This window comes from Phascolarctos cinereus, unplaced genomic scaffold (assembly GCF_003287225.1).
Source record: "Phascolarctos cinereus isolate Bilbo 61053 unplaced genomic scaffold, phaCin_HiC Scaffold_4;HRSCAF=312, whole genome shotgun sequence".
NCBI classification, from domain to species: domain Eukaryota; kingdom Metazoa; phylum Chordata; class Mammalia; order Diprotodontia; family Phascolarctidae; genus Phascolarctos; species Phascolarctos cinereus.
Genome location: NW_027555847.1, coordinates 565,776,298 through 565,798,875, shown reverse-complemented (window position 1 = coordinate 565,798,875; position 22,578 = coordinate 565,776,298). Strand labels below are relative to the sequence as shown.

At 35.1% G+C, this 22,578-nt stretch overlaps 1 pseudogene; it reads right to left on the bottom strand.

Annotated features, from left to right (window-relative positions):
- Positions 1–21,686, bottom strand: part of LOC110192009 (acyl-coenzyme A thioesterase 1 pseudogene) — a 48,053-nt pseudogene extending 26,367 nt beyond the window's left edge.
- Positions 21,687–22,578: the final 892 nt, after the last annotated feature.

Below are 22,578 nucleotides of genomic sequence, written 5' to 3'. Positions count from 1 at the left end.
AACCTTGAAAGACTTGTATGGTTTGATGCTGAGTGAAGTGAGCAGAACCAGGAGAATGTTGTGCACAGTAACAGCCACACTGAGTGATGACTGACTTTAACCCCTCTCAGCAACATAAGGATCTAAGACATCTCCAAAAGCCTCATGATGGAAAATGCTATCCACATCCCAAGAAAGAACTATGGAGTTTGAATGCAGACCAAAGCATACTATTTGTTACATTTTTTCTTCTGTTCCGTTTTGTTTCCTCTTTCTGGTGGTTCCTCCTATTAGTTCTGATTCTTACTTACAGCACCACTAATGTAAAAATATGTTTAATAAGAATGTATATGTACAGCCCATATTAGATTGCATGCCATCTTGGGGAGGGAGTAAGGGAGGGAGGGGGAGAAAAATTTAAAACTCAAAAGCTTATGGAAGTGATTGTTGATAAATCAAAATGAATTAATAAAAAAGAAAGGAAAAAATAGAAGAATCACCCATCAAAAAAAAAAGAAAAGAAAAGCTTTTCATGAGAAACAATATGCTCTGCTTCAGGGATTCTTAATCCCTTAGGGGTTTGTGGATAGAATTCAAGGGCTTCGTGAATTTGAATGTGAGAAAAAAATCTCTATTTTTTACTAACTTCAACCTGAAGTTTAATGTTTCATACAAAGACACTGTTTATCTCTTTAATCCTGGGTAAGTCATTCAACCTCTATTTGCCTTAGTTTCCTCAACTGTAAAATGGGGATAATAATTGCACTTACCTCTTGGGCTTGTTGTGACCATCACATAAGGTTTGTAAATGGCTTAGCCCAGTACCTTGCACATAATAGACATTATATACAGGTTCTTCTTCTTCTTCTTCTTCTTCTTCTTCTTCTTCTTCATGAATGTAGACAATAATTATTCAGAGAAAGAGTTCATAGGCTTCATCAGATTTCCAAAGGGATCCATCATGCACACACATACACACACACACACACACACACACACACACATACACACACAGTGAAGAGTTTCTGTTCTAGAAGAAAGACTAATAGACTTATTAGAAGACTGAACAAAAACAAATAATATATTCTAGTCACTATACTGAATGCTGGGGATACAAAAAAAGTCAAAAGACCATCTAGGATGGAGGGGTAAATAGGATATTAAGGGTGGACTAGCACCTTTGGTATGAGGGCTTGCCAAGCCCTCTTTAGGGCTACACTTTGTTGTTCACCTGATTCACCCTACTCCCACCTGTAGCTTCAAAAAGCTTTGGGCTGTGTGGTGGCCAGATTCCATTGAAATCATCTTGATATAGGGGCTAAACCAGCTTTAGGGTAACTGACAGGCCTCAAACCCAATGGTGAGTTAAGCATATGTCTATCCTAAATGTGTGAAGACATCCCCCAGAGGAATGGGCAGATGAGAACAATTTGTTCCACTGACCATGAAGTTGGCAGAAGCAGGAGCTGTGGAGTGCTTAGAGCTTGGTCAGATGTGGAAGGTGCCAAAGTCATCCACTGAATCTAGAGCCATTGCCAGTCACCCTGGTTTTTGTCTTGTCACTGGACTTTGATGTCTCTGGAAGAGAGAGTGAGGCTGATGACTTTCTGCAACTCTGCCTCACTTAAATCCAATTCAGACACAAGTCAAGACATCACCCTATGATGTCACTACTCTTCATCCAAAATGAAGGACAAACAAATCAGTTTTAGGATCAAAAGCAAAATCTTCTGTCATTAAAAGCCCTTATGACCTTTCCATTCTTATGTTTTACTCCCTGACACATACTTTGTTCCATTGAAATTGGTTTCCTTGCTATGACACAAACAAGCTACTCCATACTTCAGCTCCAGGCATTTTCCCTGGCTTTTCCACCTACCTGGAATGCTCTCCCACCACAACTCTATTTCCTGGCATCCTTCAAGTCCCAATAAAAATGTAATCTTTTATGGGGAGCCTTTCCCAGTACCTCTTAATTCTGGTGACTTCCTCCTTTTAATTATTTGCTATTTATCCTGCTTGTAGTTTGTTTATACATATTTGTTTGCTTATTGACTTTCCCATTAGATTGTGAGCTCCTTGAGGGGAAGGATGGTCTTTTGACTTTTTTTGTATCCTCAACATTTATCATAGTGACTAGCACATACTATTTGTTTTTGTTTAGTCCTTTTGGTTGTGTCTGACTCTTTGGGACTTCATTTATGGCTTTGTTGGCAAAGATATTGGAGTGGTTTTCCATTTTTTCCCCCAGCTTGTTTAACAAATGAGGAAAATGAGGTAAACAAGGTTAAATGACTTCCCCAGGGTCACACAGCTAGTAAGTGTCTGAGGCTGGATTTGAACTCAACTCTTCCTAATTCTAGACCCAGAGCTCTATGCACTAAGAATTTAATGAATGCTTATTGACTGAATGAATGACTATGTAGTGATTACATTGAAGTTAGGTGGCATAGTTAATTATGTGCCAGTCTGGAAACCATCAAGACTTGGTTTTGAATCATTTCACAGATATTACCTAGTTGTGTGACTCTGGATTAGTCATTTAAGTACAACTTTGCTGTTTATAAAATGATGATGATGATGATGGTGATTACAGTCATGTGAGGATTTATGAGACTGTATATAATATCTGTGTATATGTATATATTTATAAATGTTAGCAATTGCCATTACTGATGCAAACAAAGGCTTGTTACATAATGCCAATAGACAACATTCATTTTTAGCATTTGTTTTCTTTCTTTTGGTATCATTTTTACATGTTGATTTTAGTGCCTAGGAGTTCAAAGAATGTAACTGACAGGAGGATTGATCATACCCCTATTCCTACTACTCTCTACATTTAATGGAGATTTCCCTCTAAATGAGTGATTTGTGATAACCTCATTATCATGTACTGAGGAGGAAGAAATAGGTCACAGCTATTACATTTACAATCTAAGATGTTTGTTGCATTTTAAATAAAATTTTCATTTTAGTTAGTAGAGCTCCAAGATGGTTGTAGATAAAATGAGCTGCTCCTCATATCTATGTCTTGAGTTCAGTATCCACTAGCCATCAGAATCACAGACTAGTAGAAGAAAGAAGTGAGTGAAGGGAAATACAGTAGCTCCCCTAGGTGTTAGTGGGAAAGGGTAGATATTAGTAACTCCTGAAAATCTCAGCAGTGTTGTAGGAACAGAGATGGCTTGTTTTCTCAGCTCAATTATAAGGGGATGGGAGAGATTGGTTCAAAACATCTCCCAAGACAGACCACAAGTTTCTCCTTTTTATGTAAAAGTATTCTTTTTGTGGGGTAAAGATGTTTAATTTTTCTCTAGTTCCCAGGAATTCAAAGTTACTGATTGCTCAAATGGTATTGTGAGAATGAAATCAGTAGCTCATCCTTCTTCACTCTGTTTAGGATAGCGAATACTTTATCTACAAAAATGAAGTACTAAAAACAATTTCAATTAGCAATAGAAATCAATAGAGATCTTCCAAACAGATTAAGAACATAAGGCAAAAGATTGAAATTACTTAGGGAAGCCCCAAACAAACAATCCACATATTCTAAGGAATTTTGTGTTTCTTTTTTCTAGCTTGACCAATGCAAATACCACTTTGGGACTTGCTCCTCAATGGAAAACAATAGCCCCTTTCCTTTAAGAAGTATAACTTTTCTGGAAGGGACCTTAGAAACAAAGAGTTCAGTCCTCTCATTTTTCTGATGTGTGAACTGATAACCAGAGTCACAGTGTCACATATGTGATAAGTGACTAAGTCACCCTAGGACCAGGACTCTGTCCCCTATAGCTAGTAAGTGGTGGGACTAGGTATTGAAGTCAGTTCCTCTAAATCCACATTGAATGTTTAAACCAGTACACTATGATTAGTAACATTTAAAGTCTTTGACCTTGTTTCCCTGTTTCTAAAATGTAAGCTAAACTTCTACCTTACTCTTCTCTTGTGATAAACAAATAAGTCATTGTATACTATAGCTCTTCATGAATTATTAAAAAAGCTCTATAAAAGTAAGCTATTACTCTGTCTAAAATACTGTGTTGGGAATGTGGATAACATAGTTACAGCATGCTATTGACACTTGTTGAGAAAGCCACATTATAATGTTTTCTTAGCCAGAAAGAATATTAAACATTATCTTGTCCTTTTATTTTACATATGGGGAAATTGAAAACCAAAGGGATTAACCCTGTTAATGGCAAAGCCAAAATTGGAAACCAAGTCTTATGGTTCACATATGTCTATCTACTCTACCTCACCAAGCAATCAGAGCTTCTAAAGGAAGCATGTTTTTCTTTATGGTATTAATCAGAAAGAAACACACTGTAGGACCTATGAGACAATAGATGAATGCTATATTCCTAACATATTATATTAGGAAGAATTAATTTAAGTCAATCATCCATACTCTATGGTGAGTATCCAAGGAGGGCTTAAATATACATATTCTCTGTAAGCCAAATATGTACTAAAAGACAAGTTTATAGAGGAATGTGGTCTAAGGAGAAAAATCCAAGTGATTTCTTCAGCAGGTTTGTTTGGCCTTGTCCTTCATGTTGGGACTCATTTTCACATTTTAAAACTCTATCTTTTAATTCAAAACTGAATTTGCCTATGGCCTGACAGGAAATGGTATGTCTCCAATGTGTCTATTATTGTTTATAATGGGTGTTCTGTATAACATTTACCATTTGAAACCCCATCATATTACATGTAGCTCATTTGAAATCGGCCTCTCCAAACCCAAATTTCATTAAGAAGATATTTGGGGTTATTTATTGGGGGAATAGGAACGGACATGAAATACCTTCAAGTATTCAAAATGTCTTTGAGGGTTTTTGACATTTGATAATCCATGAAATGTTCTTTTAAGATGGATAAAAATGAAAAAAAAATCAAAAAGTGAAATTTCTGAAGCAGATTTATTTTACTGATATCCCTAAGCTATAGATTTCAAACATACAGCTGCAGTTCATCTTATGATTGTTTCAAATACATTAGAGATATAGAAACTCATAAAAAACCATTAAAACAAGAACTATGCTTATTTTAAAAGCATGCAGCATTGACCAATCCCTAGGAAAAGGGAAAAAAAAGAAAAAAAAAGATTTTCTAAGATAATAATCTGGATACCAAAGTTTAGATTGACTCAATTATATGCCCTCTATACTCAGATGTTTAATTATTTTCTTTCTACTTTAGGAGGTTCAGTTATTTCCCAAGTATATTCACATGAAACTAGATAATGAAGCTTATTAGGAAGGGTGAATTTATTTTCCTACCTTAAAAAACAAACAAAAACCAATGACAATAGAGAACACTCAGGATGCAAGTTCATGTGTCTGTCTGTATATCTGTAGAAGAGGGAGGGAAGCTTTTTAAAAAAAAAAATTGCAACATTTGAGGGAAAAGTATCCATGTGGGTGTGTGCATGTGTGTGAAAAACCAAAGAAAGAAAACCAGATCAAAGCTCCAGGCAGATGCCTGACTGCCAGTAGAATTCATTTGAATCCAAGGAATCGCTGTGGTGGTATCCAGTGCCAGCTTGGTGTTTCTAACATTTCTGTTTTATCCAAGGCTATAATTTATATTCCTGTTTATTGACCAAGAACTGCTTCATTTACTGAACTAACCACGTTATGAAGTAATCGGTCCTGTGGTTTTTCTCTTTGCAGCAGGGTCGGCAATGCTGAATGATGCTCTATAGATGGCAGCATTCCACAAAGAACTCCAGGGGCAAGGAGTTGCCTGGTCAGTAGGCTGCTTTTCTCTTCTGTTACCCCCAAAGAGAAAACAGCTCCATAATCTGTTGACAGGATTAAGGATTCCTGTTGTTTTACAGAAGTAAATAAATCCTTATGGTATTCTGGAAACCTCAGAAGTATATGAGACTGGTTAGAAATTGTTTATACTATGGTAAAGGTATCAAATGAATATTTACAGCATTTAAAACCATTACCTAGATTGATGTGGACTGGCTTGAAAGCCAGCCTGTATGCATTAGTATTTGTGAAGCCCTTGCATAGTAGGGTTTACCTTTGGAGTACAGAGTTTCCTCTTCCCATGAGGCCTAATCTGTCCAGCATGGTTGGTGAACACTGAAGCTGAGGCTGGGGGCAATTTTGATGTTTCTAAAATAGAAAGAAGAACTCAGGAATTTGGATCTTGCATACTGTGTGCCATGCATGGTGGGAAAACTCAGAAGGACAAGATTCTAAACTACAGATTAATCACAGAGTATGAAATCTTTATGAAAGTTGATAATAGTGGATTTATAATTTTAAAAATATTCCAAGACTCTTTTATATTTAAAATAAGCTCTATGTGAAGATGGTCTCCCCAGCTAGAAACAATTTGAGAAATCAAAATTAAATTCTGACATTTATGTGTTTTAAAGTCACGAGACAAAAGGTGCTGTTTTACTTTAATTTTTAAAATGCTGGTTTGTGTTTACTATTTATATAATCATGACTTTTGACTTTTATTTAGCTTCCTATTGGTTATTTCAGGGATCCACAAAATTTTCATATTATAAAGGAATGTTCTCAAGTTGTGGTAATGGTATCTAGGTCCCCAAAACCCTTCCAGGGAGTCTAAAAAGGTCAAATTATCTTTATGGTAAATGTCAACAGTTACAACCCATTTTGCAAAAGGCATATAATTTTATACACCTCCTCAGTAATTTTAAGAACGTAAAAGGGACATGAAAACAAAAGTTTGCCAACTGCTCTTATAGAGCTTTGTTTCTCAAACACTGCTGTAAGGAACATTGAAACACTCCAAATTTTTTCTTAAATTTATTCTTATTTTTTAATGAACCTTATATTGTTTATTGAAAGGAATTAAAATATTTTAGAGGGCTTTACTATAGGAGCTTTCCCAAAATATTGTTTAAAGGGTTCTGCTATTGTGGAAAAGTTTGAGAACCACTATTATATAATAAATAAAATTTACCTGCTAATAGTTTCCAATAAATAGCACTTATTTAGTGCTATAAGGCATGCAAATTACTATTCACACATAATTTCTTTTGTGCCTCACAACAACCTTGTGGAGTAGATATTGCTGGTTTTATTATCTTCACTTTACAGATGAGGAAAGTGAGGCCCAGAGAGGTCAAATTACACAGTGATTAAGTGTCTGGGGATGTTCCAATCCTGACTTTGACACATCATGGCTATTTGACCTTGTACAAGTCACTTAAACTTTTATTGCCACAGGCGACTCTCTAAGAAATCAAACTACAGAATATCTACCCATGTGCATTAGTAAAGAGAGTTGTTTCCCTGGAAGCTCCTTACAGGAATAAAATCACAAATTCAAAGAAAGAAATAAAAAAAATTTAGGGGAAGGATTCAAAACTTCCAGACTTGTACTATATCAACAATGCTCCAAACAATACATTGAGAGTGACCCTATGGTAAAGCAGGTATCTAAACTTTAGCAATTCAGTTCATTTATTCAAATGGAGCTGTGAAGTGAGACATGGTCCTAGAAGACTTCAGCCTGTTCTAATTTTTTGTTAAGAACCAGAGATTGACAGGATTTTTTCTTTACTTTAAACTCATGTTATTGCAAGTTCCTCTTTATATATGTGAAACAAACTCAACAGAATTGATCATAAAACTTTAAGTTAAAAAAAAGGATTGTGAAATTGTAAACACATGAAGTGTGGGAATTTCCAATTCATCTTCAAAGCTGTACTAGCCAATTAAGCAGTGGAAGAGTAACTTGGAATTGAAAGGTTTTTTTTTTTACCATCAATCAATCAACAAATATTTATAAAGTGTTTACTCTTGGCCAAGCACCATTTCACTGATTTCTAGCCTGAATTTTCTTATCTGTAGAGTGAGGATAATATGTTTAAATGATAATAATTGTTCTTAACTCTTAAAATAGATCTGCAGTAAGAAGAAAGTTTGCTTTTTTAAAAAATCAATCATTTCACTGTTGGAAGGTAAGTGAGTTTTGAACATTTTGAAAAGCATAACTGTTTTCATGGATATCTGATGGGTTGAATTGGCAGATAGGATTAGAGACTTTTCATCTATAGAACCCAGATAAAAATATAGGTAATGCAGTGGTTAAGGGGAATGGAACATTCTAACATTGGGGTAGTCTCTGTGTGATGTGGAAACAATCATCGCAGGTGAAATGTCCATATTTCTGCATAAATTTAGTATCCATTAAGTTAGTTATACAAATTAATATAGGGCCACAAGCCTGGGGGTTAATAGAATTTTGCCTGGACCTATAAGAAATGGGACTTCAGATAACCAAGAATTTTGATAAAAGTTGAAAATATAGTTACCTAAACATTTTGTGTTTCACTTCCTTCTATAGCGTCTTGCTACTTGTTGAAAACAGAGGTTAAACACCACTATTTAAGAACTCAGAAATGGGAGAAGAGTTGTTGAGATTTTCCTAATTTAGTAATAACTTCTTTTTCAGCCTAATCAGCTGGGTTGGATATATCTGTAAGGAACAAATGTATTTTGAGTAAATACTGTGAGCTACTATTAATATACACAGAACAGTCACATATGTGTTTATATAAAAACATTACTAATGTTATTACTTGGGTGGATAAATAAGAATAATTTTAGAAAGTTAGACTGGGAGGTGCCCTGGTGTTTTCCCCACCACCCCCAAAATTTGAGTATGAAGTTGTTACAATGTATCATATCACTACATAAATTTAGAGTATGATTGAAACCATTGATAAACAGTGTGTCAATATACACACTACAGTTCCAGATGTTGCCTATTAAGAATACTTAGATTGACAGGATTCATTTAGAAGTTAAGTTCTCTGAGAACACTGCATGCTTGTACACCATTGATAACATAATTCAATAATGCATAATAACAATAATAAAGAGGTGATGAAAGCAGGCCTAGTAGCTGCTTTTTCAGCTTATCATAAATACCTTTGGTGCTTTAAATAACTGTTAAAGAGATTGCAGAAAAGAACAAAGGACCAGAGAAAAGCAAAGAAAACACCCTAGACTGCATATTATTTTTTAAAGTGCCCATTTTGTTTTTAACTCTAAAATGAGCAGTTTCTAGTGCATTGGTGGGTCCTCTCAGAGAATGTATGACAAGGTATGAACAAAATCAGATAGGATGAGGAAGCATGATTTCTGTGTATAAAGAGTCTGATCACACTAAGGAAAACAAGGATTTGGCAAGGTGTCCAAGATAAGGGTCAAAGACATTTGCCATACACATACATACACACATATGTAGTATGTACATATGTACATATTTAGAACAGAAATGTATGTATATGTATAGATGTACTCAAACAATCTATGTATTTATGCATATGTATACATCCAGCTCTGATTATCAAAACTCTGAGCTCTTGTTGAGCTTAGGTATAATGTTGAGGATAATTCAATAATCATATTCTATGGGTCATTTTATCCCTACCACAGTTTGCCTGAGAATAGCAGAATTTGTCTCTTCTCACAAAGCAAGAATCTAGGATAATAATACACTTTCTATTTAGAATTATTAAATGCATGTGCTTTTCACATGAGACTGTAAAGAATTAGAGATCACTCCACTTTCATTTCTGAAGGATCCTCACTTTCCTCAGGGACCTAACTTCTAGACTTGTTCTAGCCTGGATGTGGGCACTGTACAACAGAATAGATCTAAGTGTAACTAGGGAGTCCAGCAATTCTAAATACATTATGGTAAAACAGTGAAGTAATTGCTATGGTTCGCTCCTCCACATTGTGACCATCTTCTCCTCAGTGCCTCCTTCAGGCAATGCTTCCTTCTCTTCATCTCTTCATCTAGCCCAACTCTTTCTATGTGTCTCCATGTCAGTTTATGTCTCCACCTGGCAAGAGTGCTTCCTCTCTGGGTAGTAGTAGGATGGGATGGGATGCTTTGGAAAAAACAGGCAGAGGTTTAAAAAAATAATCCAATAGCCAATCTTCTGTTGATGATCAACAGCATGTCTTTTTTTCAGATCTATGATTGAAGAATTTATCAGTTGATATAAGTTTCAGGCAATGTGATATAGTGGATATCAGTCAGATATGAGTCAGAAAGACTGGAATTCAAATTCTACCCCAGAAACAAATTAGCAGTATAATTCTGGGTAAAGTCATTTAACCTCTCTGAGCCTCAGTTTCCTCATCCATGCAATGGTGATCATGAAACTATGAGACTCAAATGAAATAATTAATATATTTTTCAACAAATTGATAAATATGTATTAGGTGAATTATCATTTCCCAGACACTGTGCCAGAACTGGGAATACAAAGAAGGGGAAAAAACACAAACAGAAATAGTCTCTGGTCTCAAGGAGCTTACATACTAATGGAGGATACAGAATGTACATAAATAGCTATATATGCATGCATACACAGTATATGGAAGGCAAACATGTACTCTGTAAATTGTCACAGTATATAAATGTGACCTATTGATCTGAATTAAATTGATGCTGACTAGAAGAGTTCATGCCAACCTGCTCTCTTTGCCATTAGAACTCCATTAGTCCTAGATACATGTGAAAAGCTGTGCTATTATAATACGAAAATGAAGTCAACTTTAAAAGAGTCCTTTTTAAAAAAAAAAATCTGAGGAAGGACTTCTCTGAATAGGACCGAAAGAAAGTAAGGTAACATACCTTGATATGCTGGTTTTGAATAATTTTCAAAGGTCTAAGCAGGAGTGAGTCTTCTGGACTTTGAAATCAGGCCTAAGGTCTGTAAGGTACAACAAAAACATTTGACTGTTCAACTTGCTTTTAGACATCACACTTTGATCAGATCTTTGACAAAAGAGATAAATTCTAGAGAGCTAAAGCCCAAACTGCTGACATCAGCAACCGGGTTTTCCACATGTCCCTAAGTGAAAGCTTATGATCAGGAAGTCTGATTTTCTAGGTATCTTTTGGTATAGCTCCCTATCTTTGCCTTTCATCTATAATGAAACAGCATTTAAAGGAAGGTGGAGCGTGGGATGAGGTCAGGAGAAACACTTCTTTCTTTAAGATGAAAAGAGGGATGCTGGTACAGTTAAGTTTCTTCCTTTTATTTTGGTTTTGACAAAGTTGTCAAAAAAGATTTAACTCCTCCTTTTCCTGATCTCATGATTTTTTGAAGGGAGAGCAGTGGCCAGCAAAAGAATTCCACTGACTGTTATTGAAGACAGATCTGATTATGTGAACTTGGTGTTATTTGGAGATATGAAAATTGTGCAGAAATAAACAACTTGACATTTTACTTCCTCTTTGCAGTGTAGCTAAGATGCAAACCACATGAGGTAGGCATATTGATTTGGAAATATGAAACATGACAAATCATTTTTTAACTGGAAACCAAAGAAATTGTACACTTCCCCAAGAATTACACACTTGAGTTCCTCTAGGTAACCTCTGGGTCTTCAGAACTCTTTTTATTACTTGGAAAGCTGTTAAACTAGAGTACAGAAAGTGTTTATTAGGTCTAGGCCTATAGTTCAAACGAAACAGAACCAAATTAGTTTGCTCATATAACAGTATGAAGCTACTAAACCTAAACTAAGCCAGATTGTGTTCAGAGGGAAAAGTGTGCATTCTTGTCCCTAGTTCTAAATGGTAGACAGAACAGAGGTATATACTATGATAGTATCAGACTACTGGACATACGGTATTTAGGCCAAGTATACAGAATTTCTCTTTGTAGTCTTCAAGTGCTTTTGATTTCCCAATTTTTAATCTGAACGTTAAAATTTTAAAGCAATCAAACTATTGTTTGGATATACATCTTGATATATTGCCCTTTCTCTTGATGAATCTATAGAATTCTCCTCCCTATCCTTTCTCTTTGTCTTCCACCTCCAACCCTTATGTATACCTTTTTTTTTTTTTTGGTATTTACCACTGATGCTTTCTCCTTAATTCAAATAGTGCAAACTGCTCCTTGGTTTTTCCTTTGTGCCACTAATATTTACATAGCTTGAGGCTCAGAGAGATTAAATAATCTACCCAATATAACACAGCTAGGTAGTATTTGAACCTAGGTCTTCCTATTGCCAAGTTGAGCATTCTATCTACTATGCAATGCAACCACTGGATATTATTAGCATTTAATTTAACTGGTTAAGTATTATATGCACAATAACCACATGAGTTTTCCCCAGAAATTCTAGTTCATTAAGCATTATTCTGTTTTCCTTACCTCTGAACTTTACACTAATAACAAATGTACTAGAAATATCTTGCATACACAGAATAATGGCAGAATAGAGCTTAAAGTAGTTAATTGCGTCTAAAACTTTTAACATAGTATCAAGCTTTGAATTATGAATTAAAAAATCAGATAATACTGAAACTAAGCTTCATATAATAACAGTCACTTCTATTGTGTACTTACAACGTTTTGTAATATAAGTTGGATTTTAAGGTAATATCTTAATCTACTTGAAAAGAGGCTATTAAATGTTGCTGTGAAATGTTGTCTCGCTTTTATTTTGGTTAAAATTCATAAACTAAATTTAGCGTGAATGTGCATAGTTTTTTGCTTTTGGGTGCAAGGGGTTAGAAAAAGTTATTAAGAGAAAAGGGAAGGACAAAACAAATCAGTGGTTACATGTTCAGTTGTTTTTCAATCATGTTTGACTCTGTGGCCCCATTTGTGGTTTTCTTTGCAAAGATACTGGAATGGTATGCCATTTCCTTCTCCAGCTCATTTTACAGATGAGGCACTAAGATAAACAGAGTCAAGAGACTTGCCCAGGGTCACACAGCTAATAAGTGTCTGAGGTCAGATTTGAACTCAGGAGGGTAAGTCTTTCTGACTCCAGGACACTGTACCAGTTAGCTGCCTCAATAACTTAGCATTGCAGAAAATTTATGAAGGCTTAAAATATCTCACAGGATTAAAGAGAAAATACATTGGTGGAATGGCATTTATCTGCCATCAATTAATGGGTAGTACAATTTTTGTAGATAGGAATATAGATGATAGAGCTTGAAATGATATTGGAAATAATCTATACTAATCTGTACTATTCCCCTCATTTTACAGGTTAAAAACAAACAAAGGTTCATTTAAGTGAAATGACATCCATAAGAAGTAAACAATAGATCATGAATTTGAATCCAGGTTCTCCAATTCAAAGTCCAGCTTTCTTTCCTCTATAGTGTCCTGGCTAATCTTCTCATACTTTGGTATAGCGTAGAAATAACACTGAACTCCCTAAAAATAACATTATTGGTTGTTGTTAGATGACTTTTTGCAATGGTGTATGACATGATTTGTTTATAGAGTGCTGCTTCTGTGGTACTCTTGAATAATGATGATTTCTCGTGATTTTAAAATTTAGTGTGACTATGGGTTTGTCTAACATTCTAGAAAGTTCTATGTACTCATAATGTAGAAAGACATTCTGCAAATATTAGTTTGGGGATGCATTAGAAAACTGATTACCTTTCCCTTTCTTTTCAACAGATTCCTACTGTGAAAAGACATCAATATTTCTCACAGGATTGCAATATATACTAGACTGCTCTTGCACACTCCCTTTCCATCTTCCTGGCTTTGTGTGCCTCCTTGCCTTGGATGAGGTAGATGAGAAAGTAATTAAATATTTCAGTCTAATGGTGGATGTGATAGAGTTGAGAGAGGATTGGATTTTGGATGGCTGATTCCAGAAAAGTTTCCAAAGAACTCCCAGGGCCGTTATGTACAATAACTTAAAAAGAGCTGAGAAAATAAAATAAGATGTAAAAAGTTGATAGGATAATTCCACATAGTTACTTATCATTCCTGGATATGGAATTGAATAAATTTTTGTAGCTCTTCAAGACTAGAAAGTATTGTTTGACAAAGAATGCAAGGGTTCATTTTACTCATTGGCAAAAAAAAAAAAGAATCATCTAATTTCATATTTTGAAGGGATCTTGGTATCCATATACTCCAACCCAGATTGGACAAATAATCCTCATCACCACACTGTTGGCAAATGCTTATTCTGACTTTGCTTGAAGATCTCCAATAAAGGAGAAATCTACTACCTCCCATCTCACTTCTAGATAATCCAATTGGTTAGAAATTAAATCAAAATGCATGCTTTTTTAAAATTTGTTCTATCCTTAACTCAAGGTCAGATTTGTCCTTTTCCTATTGCGCTTAGGATCATAAAGAGCAAATCTAAACAACCCTGTATACAATGATTTTCTTTTTTCCCAAAGATTTCCAGATAGCAAATGTTCCTCATAAGTCTTTTCTTCAGGCTAAATATCCTGAAATTTATCAAGTTTTATATGTTATATTCTTTATTTGCTACAATTATATAACTTTCCTTCTATTAAGGGATTCTTTATATTTCACATTGAATATACTACATGAATAATAGCAGCTTCTATTCTAGCCATAATACAAAAATAATTGCTGGCATAGGATCATTTATTGATTCAGCAAATATTTACTGACCACCTAATATATTATAGCAGGTTCTTTAAGTGTTAGGAGGAAGAATCAGATGCCATCCCAGTACTCATGGAGATTAGAGTTTCTAGCAGGCTGTATCTGGTCAAACTGGTCTAGCACCTCAGGTTTGAGAGTAGAACAAAATAAATGAAATAGGAAAGAATCAATAAAATGAAGTTTACTTAACCATAGTGTAGAAAAGATATTTAGTAAGGTTAAAGACTTGATTCAGTTTCATGTAAATTCCTGGCCTCTGTATTATCTGTCATGGTCCATAGTCAGAGACCTGAGACAGCAGCTGGAAGACATTGTTTCTCTGGTACTTTTTGTGTTTTGAGGACCAGGACAATTTCAATGCTGTTTTAGGAATAAATTACCTGAGCCTCCATAGAGTAGCACTTTAGGAAAAAAGTAGCTAGCTTATGTGGTAAGACTCTAAGAAATATTGTTCCTATCGGAGGGTCTATTAATAGAAGCAAAACACATGCACAAACATGTATATATACATATATGTATATAGATAGTAAGATATAACTATAGATGGCTATAGATATAGATGTATAGATAGATATTTATATCTCTAATATTTATCTGTATTTGTATCTATCTATCTATCTGCCTGCCTATATTTCTTCCATTGACAGATCTCCCAATAGAGACAATAATTTTTTGGGCCTTGCTGCATAGGCTAAGCAATTTTTCATAGACACTTCTATAGATATATCAATAGATAGACTTCTCTAAGTATCCCAGAAGTATAAAGTATAATTAAAAAAAAACTCTTTCTGTCTCTCTGTCTCTCTCCATCTCTTTCCATCTCTCTGTCTGTCTTTCTGCCTCTGTTTGTCCCCCTCCCTATCATATACATCTCTGAAGTGTAAGAAAGGTATAAACAAAAGTTTCATTGGTAACTAATTGAAAGAGAGATCATTATCCTCTTGCGGGTGGGAGAGACCTTGGAAATAAGATAAGGCATTAATGAAGATGAAAATATTTGACCTCCACCTGAAAAAGGGGTAGAAATCACACAAATAAAGGAGATCCTGGAAGAGAACATTTAAGCAAGAGGAAATGGCATAAATATATGTAAAAAAGTAGTGTGTTTGTGTGTGTGCGTGTGTGTGCGCACGTGCAGGCGTGTGTTTCAGGAAAAACAAGTACTTGTTTTTTTCTATAGTATAGGATGCATGAAGAAGAATAAAGTGGGTTGGTGGATATATATCACTGGACTTGGAGTCAGGAAGATCTGAATTCATATCCAGCCTCAGAAACTTAGCAGCTATGTGACCCCAGGTAAGTCACTTGACCAATTTTTGCCTCAGTTTTCTCAAACATAAAATGATAATAACAATAGCACCTACTTGCAGTGTTGTTATGAGGCTCCAATGAGATAAGATTTGTAAAGTGCCTAGGACAGTGCCTAGTACATAGTAGGCATTTAATAAATTTTTATTCCCTCCCCTTTCCCCTGAGTTTCAGTGTCTTCATCTATAAAACTAAGGGGTTAGACTCTAAGGATCCTAAGTTCCTGCTCATCTATAAACCATCCCATGCAGGTATAGGTCAAATAGTTGAGGCCCTTGGATGCAAAACAAAAGACTGCACTTGGTTTCACAGCTAAGCAGCAGCTAGTAAGAGATCAAAGAGGTGGGCAACGTAAGAAAGAGAAACTATGATTCCATGAATTCTCTACTCCAAACACATCCTTTGATACCAAATTGAATGAAAGGCTAGATTTTGGAACCTAAGTAGTTCAGTACCAATCTAATTGAACTGATGGATTCCTCTTAATATTATTGCTTATGAATAATATTTTAGAGTCATTTTGAAATTGAACCCACACCTTGGAAATGAGAAAGATTTTTAATTGATACTTCAAATAACATTCTATATTCTGGCTGAGATTTCATTTACATCTTTACCTTTATGAAAAGACTAAAGATGTAACTAAAATATCCTAATGGATGGACTTGTGCCCTGATAAAGTGCAGTGTGAGAAATCATAGTTTAGGCATTGATAATATTATCATCAATTTCAAATGATTTTTTAATCAGATTTTCAAACAAAGCTCTTACCATATGCTCCTCCTACTCTAGTTCTCAAAGAAATTACAATTTGATTTTCCTCAAGTATTAGATAGCCAGTTTTCTTGAAGCTTTCAACTTTATCAGTATTGACATAATCTGGTAGAATGGAAGCTTCTTGAGGTAATGTGTTGTTTTCTGTTTTCTGGTTTTTTTTTTAATCCCCAGAAATTGTCAAATTGCCTTTTGTGTATCAGTCACTTAATAAATGCATGTTGAATTTGACTGAATCCATAAACAAAGGTTAGGATTTAGTTGCTATATTGTGACCAAGCAAGTGGAGATTTTGCTTAAAATTTATACTGTATAAGCTAAAAATTAACCAAATAAGTAATATGCAAGGATTAAGAGAAACATAAGGCTATAGATCCAACAAGGCCTACTTTCTCAAATATCATGGGTTCCTTGTGCCATATACTTCATAATGAATAATTAATTTAGAAACATTAATAACCAAAACACTTGTAGTCTGTCCCTTTTAAAATGAGAACAGTAGTAAGACTCATGGATATCCCAACATTTATATCTTCAGAAAAAAAGTTAATCACACATGAAAGTCTTTTTCTCCTTCAATGAATAAAGCAGTTTCGTAGACATGGTGTGCTGTAATAATGACAGTTTTGTTGTATTTGCTCTTATCAATCTTCTGCACACTAAGGATCTTTTGGGGAACACATTCATATGGACAACGGTACAAAACCAAGTTATGTCAACTTTTGGAAAAAATTGTTATGGGTTATAGTTTCTTCCTTCTCAAAACACTAGGTTTCCTGTGGGCCAGTTTATAAACATTTATGATGTTCCTATTGCAAATGAATGAAAGGAGCAAGAGATTTTTTTTAAAATCCACAAACTTTTCCCATAAATTATTTCTCCAATTGTGAACAATGGTAGAGGATCAGGCAAATTTTCTTCAATTTAGAAGTTGGCAGTTTTCATATGATAGAGTAGAGATAACATTCAGGCCTTTCTTTGCAATAGGAAAGACAAGTTTATGACACATCAAAGGAAAATCGTTTGAATGAGGGAGAGAGGAGACACCAAAAACAGTAATATTCTTTAGCTGGTGGAGCATGAAGAATTATGTGAAACAAATACTAATAAAGTTCTCTTTGGGATTTTAAATGCTAAACTGTTAAAAAAAAAAAGACAATATATTAAATTGTTTCAATCAGAAATTAAAAGAATGGAGTTTGTATATCTGGTCAAAAGTCTCATCTATAAGATGAAAATTCTCGTATTCCTATTTTGATTGAGTAAATTATGTCTATATTTCATGTTCTCCATATTTTGAGATGGTGGTGATATTTTCATCCACTAATTGCATAGATCTTTTTTACAAAATTATTATAAAAAACATTAAATACATTATAATTACATTTGTTCCTCAAATTTACTGTATGAGTTGACTTCCTTCCTCCGTTTTTACCAATGATAACATTATCCCTTCTTAGTGTCCTCACAAAAATTACTCTGCAAAAAGTAGCATGGAATAGTGCCTAGAGTGCTGAGCTGGAACTCAGGGAGAACTGGATTCAAATATAGCCTTAGATACTTATTAGCTATATGCCCTTGAGCAAGTAACCTCTTTGAGCCTCTATTTTCTCATCTTTAAAGTAGGAAAAATATAACCTACTACACAGGGTTGTTGAGAAGTTTAAGTGAAATAATGTATATAGTTTTAATTGTTTACAGTGCTATATGTGTCAGATAAAAGGAAATCTGAATTTAGAAATATTTTGAAGGCAAATCAAACTAGCTATGAGAATGGATTATTAAGTTTTCAGTGTGAGATCACAAATTGTTATGTGCTACCAATCAAAGATTGATTTATTGTTTTATTCATCATCTAGATTTAAAGTGAAAGAGCAAATGCTAATCAGATTAAATTTTAAAGTGTGCTGTGCATATTTTTTTTATTTTTTTAGAGCTGGTTGTTAAACATTTGCTAGCACACTTTTGCCAGAATTGCTCAGTGATATGTATTTGTTTGAAGCCAAACAAAAAAAAATAAAATCATAGCTAGGAAGAAAGAGTTTAGTGATTCTTTTGAGAGTTCTACTTTCTAATGCTTATTTTATCTACTGTAATTCCCTTGTGGTTAGAGATATGTCAATCAATGTTTATCTTGCTGGGTGTTATAGCGGTACCTCAGTATGAGGATCCAACAAAAATAACTTTAATTGTCTTTGGGGTGCTTTACTTTTCACTTATCCCTGAAATCTTACTGGCCTTCTGACTGCAATTGTCCACTGACTTCGCCTTTTGTATATTATCAGAATATAAGTGCCGCTGAAGAGACAGAGACAGTACATTTGCTGACCAAAATAAGCACACAAATAAAAGATTCAAAAGCCTGGTCTATGATATAGATGAGGAAGGAAGAGACAGGCAATTAATGGAATTTAGTCTACAATAGATGGAACCAAGAGATGAACAGATTAGGGTTGGTAAAAGGAGAGAAAACAATCGCCTCGATGGACGGATAGGGAGTAAAGTGTGATTAGATACATACCACTGTAGTCGGCTAAGTTTGTAAACTCATTTGAACTTGTGAATGTTTTGGATTTGCATAGGGCTAAGAATGGGGGCTCTTTGCAGTAGCAGCAATTATGAAATGGCTTTAAGAGAGTAAACACAGTTGGAACTAGGCCTTCAATCCTTCAGAGAAGTGGAAGGAGCACAGAGATCCAAAGCTGGAATATAATTGTATCAATTGTATCACTGCATCAAAAATACCCAGCTTTATTCATTTATTTTTCAGAATGAATCAAAGTAAGTATTAGCAAGCAGGCATTTGTTCTGTGTCCTTTCAAATAATGTGCTTTGTAGACAATAAGTTCTCATTTCTCTGCCTTATGACGCTGTAGTGATCTGATGGCACTAGCCAAGCTGTGCCCAGGAGAGCAATGCTTATTTTGTCTTATAGTCTAATTATTGAGGTGCCTGGCCCACGAGGTGAACTAATAAAATGGGTAATGAAGCTCCCCAAGAGTCCTGATGCAGATACAGTGTAGCAAGTCATGGAGTCTAATGAAAACTTGTGTGTTACAAACAGAAATTAAAAAAAAAAAAAAGGAAATCCCACCAAAATAAGTTTTTAAGTTAAGGTAAAATTTTTCATGCATTAATGATAGGCATTAATGATAGCGTTTCCTTGTATAGCACCAAGGGACAAAAGATATATATTCTATGTCTCTATATAATTTCTGAACTTTCTTAGGAACAGCAGTTTTCACTGTGCCCATGTTCTAAATCCTGAGTTGTGAGATACTTTTCTAGGTATGAATCCCTTTCTGCTTTTAAGTTACAGATTATCCATTCTATGAGCACACTAGGAAATCAGTCCCTGGTAAAAATTAAGTAACTAGAGAAAATTCTTAATCCTTTCACGTTACTGGAGGATCAATTGACAAGGTACTGCCTTATTTCCTAGGGTCCTCACATGGAGATTCATGTTCCAAATTTCACTTAACATGCTAAGAAGAATTCAGACCACCACAAACAGCATGAGAAAATACATTCCTGGCTGTTGTTTTAAATGCACTCTGATGGGGCAAAATCATTTAATGGTGTTTGCCCTCATTATTCTGATTGAAAAATAAAAGACAATGGGAACAATACCAATGAAGATTGTAGATTACAAGCGTTTTTAAAAATATCCATAACACCTTGTATGCTTGCCATGAAATGGAAATTGTCCAACAGATCTATCATCAACAGTCACTAAAATTTAACTCTGAGTTGCTTTTCTAGTAGGTTAATGTTTCGAAGGTATGCTGGTAAATGTTAAGCCAGCTCATCAAAAAATAGATGCATACACGGCATACTTTTAAGTTTAATCTGCATCATTATCATTTTCCATCACCTTTATTCAGTATAGAAAATTAATAAAATAATAAACCAAGCCTCAATTTGTACTGTTTGCTGAAATTAAATTTGCTGAAAATGTCACAATTAGTCTTCATAAGCTGGTTAAGCTAACCCAACCACACCCCTATAACTCTTCCAAATGTTTTCACCCTCTTCATATCTCACATCTATTAAATGTGGGCAAGTGGGCAAGAAATAGGGGTATTACTTGTAAGATACAGGGCAATGTTAAAGAATTAGCCATGACAGAGAATGGACTTAAGAGTTTTGTCCAGCCTAATCTATTCTAAATGAACTAGTTGGCCACAGGTTCTTGTTGTATAATGACTGGCAAAAGATGTAACATAACTTGAGAAAAATCTACAGTGCTAACTGTAGCCAGTTCTGTAATAATGCTTATTGGAAAATACAGGTTTATTCTAATACAATTTCCATATTTGGGAACAATTTGAGCATCATTCAAATTTCTTATTTGCTTGTGCATGATTTTGTCATCAAGAAATAGCAAGAACAGGACTTCCTGGTCATATGAGCAACACGATGGAGAAAAAAAAAACTAGACATTTTCTCTTATCCCCACAACCTCTCAAACGTCTCCAAAATGCAGAATATATGCCATAGATAAAGGGACATCCCTTGTCTCTATAATCTGGGACACTTAGAATCCAAAAGAATTTTTTTTTTTGGCTTTTTGGTGAGGCAAACAGGGTTAAGTGACTTGCCCAGGGTTATACAGCTAGTAAGTGTCAAATGTCTGAGGCTGGAATTGAACTCATGTCCTCCTGACTCCAAGGCCAGAGCTCTATCTACTGTGCCACCTAGCTGCCCCCCCAAGAATGTTAAAAAAAACCCTGTAAATTGACACTTGACGTGAGATCACTCAGCACCCCTCCCCATACATCTTAAGCTACCTGCAGTGAGGCTGCACTAGCAGACCCAAGAACCTGACATATGCACTTTCACCAAAACCCAATCCCATATTCTACCTTCCTTCCAGACCCTGGCTCCAGGGTAGAGAAGTTTCTTTGGGATTCAACAGCCAGCCAGCACAATAACAGCCATTCAAAATCTAAAGCCTACAGAGAGTCAGAACTATAGCAGACAACCCTGCGGTACTAGTGCTACAAAGCTCTGAACTTCTGTTGCCTGGTAAGAGAACTGAAGAACAAAGGGAGCGGGACAGGATACCTGGACAGGACACTCTTAAGGGGTAGGGGGGACTTTGGGAGGCTGTGCAAGATTCCATTAAGCCTGCTGGGAATTGTTCAGCATCCAGCTGGGTCCAATTCTGTCCAGCCAAAGTCATTTGGTGAAGAGATCTCAGAGGTGAACTGTGAATAGTCCATTATAGGAGGAGGCTAAAATGTTATAATATTATGCCCTTCCGCTTCCCTAGGGGAAAGAACTCTGCATTCTAGGCTTTATCAGAGAAAAAAGCCAGCTATTATTATGCATTTTTCCCCATTTTGGAATGACACTTGCAAATTGTGTGCTACAGAAATAATCATTTAAATGACCAACATCACCAAAATATTGATGCCTTTCAAATATAATATAAAATATAAAATCAGGGCATTGACTGGAATATCTTTAAGGTTACTCCTAACTCTACATATATGATCTGGAGGTTGTTTGGAAAACAGTGTTGCTAGAACATAAAGTAGTTGGAGATTAGTAAGACTGAAACGTGGATTGGAACTAGACTATGGAAAACCATACATGGCAGCATAAGGTATTTGCATTATATCTTGTAGAAAGTAGGGAAGCATTGAGATTTTTGAGTCAGGAAGTAATAAGAAGAGACTAGTTCATTAGAGAGATTATTTGCAGCTTTTGTAACTTTAGCTATCCCATGTTCTGTGGTATATTTGAAGGCTCTGATTTATCCAAATAATAAATCAGGTTTAACGTTTACAAAGCATTTTCTTCTCAGTAATTCTAGGTTGTTTTTTTTTAACTCCCATTTTTATAGATCAGCTAACTCAGGCTCAGGCACCTTAAGAAAAAACCTTGCCCAAAATTATAGAATTTGACGCTTAGGTAGAATCTCAGATGTAAGCACATTCTCTAGAACATTTCTAAATTCTCCTTAAATATGTAATTCAACTTCTACTTAAATATTTACAGGGATATATGAATATAATAAAATAGTACAATATCATAAAAATGATAATAGAATGATTTGAGAGAAACCTGAA